The sequence below is a fragment of the Triticum aestivum genome, chromosome 6D, assembly GCF_018294505.1.
Source record: "Triticum aestivum cultivar Chinese Spring chromosome 6D, IWGSC CS RefSeq v2.1, whole genome shotgun sequence".
NCBI lineage: Eukaryota > Viridiplantae > Streptophyta > Magnoliopsida > Poales > Poaceae > Triticum > Triticum aestivum.
In genome coordinates, this window is record NC_057811.1 from 182,465,638 (window position 1) to 182,469,483 (window position 3,846).

The 3,846-nt window shown below is 40.5% G+C and overlaps 1 long non-coding RNA gene across 1 annotated transcript; it reads left to right on the forward strand.

Moving 5' to 3' along the window:
• Positions 1-6: 6 nt before the first annotated feature.
• LOC123144398 (uncharacterized) lies at positions 7-3,636 on the forward strand. Its single transcript, XR_006471405.1, has 2 exons — positions 7-2,834; positions 3,223-3,636. It is a non-coding gene; the product is annotated as an uncharacterized lncRNA (long non-coding RNA).
• The last annotated feature ends 210 nt before the right edge of the window (positions 3,637-3,846 follow it).

Here is a 3,846-nt window from a genome sequence, read left to right on the forward strand (position 1 = left end):
TCCCACCTCCCGACGGTCCACACGCCCTCTCCTCCCACCTCCTGCGCAGTCCAGTGGTCCGGCGCGCCCCTGCCTCCCACCTACTAGCGATCAGCCGCTCCTCCACCTCTCACCCCCGAAACCAGCCGCCACCCCGACCCAGCCACCACCGCCGCCCCCAATCCCAGCCACCTCCGCCATCGTGGGACCTAACCACCACCGCCTCCCCCGGATCCAGCCCACCTCCTCCCTTCTCTCGTCCCCACGACCTCCGTCGACCTCCTCGTAACTGCGTCAGGCCAGTACTCTCGGCTGGACCTCGTGGCCGCGCTGTCCTCCACTCAACCACAGTGCACTATTCAACTCGGCAATCCAACTGCTTGCTCGACGGTCGGTCGCTCAGGTAGCTGCGTGCAGGCCAACATCTCCACGGGCAACAAGTTCTTCTTCCACACCTTGTTGCTGCTACTGCACCTTCTCGTTCGACCAGACTAAGTGAATTGTTCAGCTACCTTGTGTGTATATTCTGCACCTTAGTGTTCAGTAAAAATTCATTGTGTTGGTGAGCTCATATACTACTCTTCAATCAGTTCAAAAACGTAAACTTGGGAAGTTCGAAAAAACAAAACATTCAAGGGGAGTTCGTTGGGGAGAACAAGTCGAAGTTCAGGTGTCAAAAAGAAACTGACAGTTCCAAAAGATGAAACCCAAGAAAGTTCAGAGAAACAAAACACTAATAAGTTCAAAAATACAAACCCCATAAGTTCAACATATAAACTAAAAAAATGTTCAAATGTAATGAATCTGGTAGTTAAGATTGTTACCTTGTGTGCATGCTCGAAGAGTGGCCTTGAAGAGAAGTTGTTAGCAGGGGAAATGGTGATGGGGAGAAATATCTCCTTTTTGATTTGTTAGCAGGGGGAAAGCTCCTCCAACCTGTCCCCTCTCATAGCCCCACTGCTCGCTGCCGATGCACTCCAACCCGAGCGCCTCCATGATGCATGTCATCTCGCAGCCAAGCGATGAGGTAACTCATCATCCTTGTGCGTCCTTCGCCCACTGTGCACCCTGCTACCCTCAACCTCCCTTCTCACAGGCATGCTACCCCTACTTTTATTTTGATTCTCAGTTCAACTTGTGTGTTCTTTTCAGTACCTTATGCTTTAAATGCGCAGAATCCTGAGGAAAAATGATACATTTTGTTTGCTTTGCCACAAGGGCATTGCTTAAACTTAACTTCTGTCTAAACTGTAACCATCCATTTTGAAACAGACGTTACTTTACTTTGTGTGGTTTCTGAATCACATTACACTAAAAATGTAATAGTGAAACTCTAATCTTATTTTAACCATGTAATATACATGGTTGGCAAAGATGACTATAGTTGTTATAGCAAAAACAGTACAAACTTTTTAAAATTTTCTTTTTGAACTTCTCCCAACTAATACATGAACTCGATTATCTCTTTAACATGTACTTATATCAGCTTCGTTGGATTTTGTGTATGTGCTTGTAACACAAACAGTTCATATCTGAGAGGCCATACGTTCAAGTTCACTAGTATTTATAAATGTTGGTAGCACTACTAGTATTTACAAATCTGTAACCTAAGGACTAAGCTTGCATCTTGTTACTTCTATGGAGGCACTCACCTCATAATTTTATTGGACCAACCACTGACCTGACATGGTGCTCATAATCTTGGTTGTCTTGCCTCATATGAAAGAACATTGTTATATTATATGGTGTTAATTTACATCAGCTCAAGATGCATTCTTTACATCAGCTCAAGATCATTTAGTTCAGTGATTTCACACACACAAAAATTGAACTAAAAACATGAATAAGTTGCATCTTTTACATCAGCTCAAGATCATTTAGTTCAAGTGATTATTGTTTTATTTTCTTCAATCAGTTCAACATGTATTATGTCATCAATTCGTAATGAGAAGGCAGGAAAAAGTTCAATACTTGTGTGTCAAAAACATAAGAGTATAGAGAAACTATTGTAGTAGTTGAATCAAATAAATCGCTTCAGTTCTGACTCGGATCGGTTCTTGCCTAAAATGCATTGAAAAATCAGGCTTGAGAAGCATCTTTTCTCTAGGATATGTGGCTGGTATTTAGTTTGTGGTTGTGTGGTACCTACACCAGCATTTTCCATCAAAACCTCCAGAAAGTGATATCATCTGAAGGTGAAAATACGAAATCCTTTTACTGCTCACTTTCTTGTCTCACTCATTCATATTATTATATGTACACAAATCCTTTTACGAAAACCTCCAGAAGCAACAAACAGCTGCACAAGTTCATCTTTTGTGACACATTCAATACGAATTCTGATGTTCCTTTGCTAGGTGATGATTTCACTGAGTTGGGGATTCGGTGATGCTGCTTAATGCACGAAAGAACCAAATTATTTTGCATTCAGCCGCTGGTGGAGTTGGTCTTGTGGACCACAAAATTAGCTTGATCTGAAGCTAGCTAGCTTGATGTGAAGCTCCCCCTGGGTTCAGTTAGCTGGATGGTGCAGTCAACTACTAGGAGTACATAACTAGTTTTGGTGTACAAACAAGATAGGGGATCAATTAAACTCTAGTCGTGCATTGTTTGTTTGTGCTAGTACGTTTAGGCCTAATTTCTGTACCTCCATGTTTGTGTATTAAGATAGTTGTACGAGTCATATTTTGCTTTCTGCATTATCTTGTCCTGTCTGTTCAGCAAGAAGGCTTGAGAGAAGTTCAAAGTGCAGACTAGTTCGTCGACGAGCTCTACTCCTACACGGTCGCCCACAAAGAGAATTCATGTGTTGCGCAGTTCATGTGTAGCTACAAGGAGAGTTCCAAAAATCAGAGGTATTGTTCTCTTTGTACTTATCATTGTTGTAATAAAGCATTCCTGCCAAGGTACCATATTTTTTGGTTGTGACTGAAAAATACAAACATAGCTACAGTTCATGGTTTTGCTCCTTTGGTTTTATTTCTTCAGTCCAAGCTTCTTCATATTTTGTTCCACCGAAAGTTCAAAGTTCAGCCTCTTCCATTTTATGTTGAGGCTGGCTACTAAACTGGATTTGTGTAAGACCGTAATAATAAACCTTCACTAGCTTGTGTTGATTGTTGTCTTATTGTACACATTATTTATATTATCTTGGGTTTCAAGACTCTTACTTGTTTGATGGATATATTTAATGCTAGAATGCCCTTGCAATGAGCTTTAATTGGCGCTTGCTTTAAATTGCAGCATAAGAAAAAGGACTCAGCGTGTGTGGTCGTCAACAAGCACTCCTACACACTGATCGTCCACGAAAAAAAAGTTCATGTATAGCTACATGGAGAGTTCCAAAAATCAGAACTGAGAAAGTCCAAACCTCCAAAGAAAGTTCTTTAACAGTAAAGAAAGCCTTCGTGTTTATGTATTTGTGATTTGTGCTATGTGAGAGTTCATATTGTAATGGTGTTTGTTTTAAATTTCAAATTATTAAAGCCATGAGGTTCACACACTGCCACTATGAAAGTTTGTGAATTTGGTATATAAAAAAGAAAAGTGTTCATATTGTATTATTTTAGTGTCTATTTTAAAGTTCAAATTGTAAAGCCATGAGGTTCACATTGTCTTTATAAAAGTTTGTGAGTTTGGTTACATAAAATAGAAAAAGATTGTAGTATTGTTATAAGTTCATTTGTCAAAGCGGCGAGGTTCACACTGTGAGTGTGTTCAAGGCTAGTTTCCTGAGAGATGTACTTTCTATGCACTGATGTGTTCAAGGCTAGTTTATTGAGAAATGTACTCTTTGTGAACTTCTTTGTATTTTTGTAAGCTGATGTTATCAAGTTTTGTTTAAAAATGTGGGCAAGTTCATGGCAG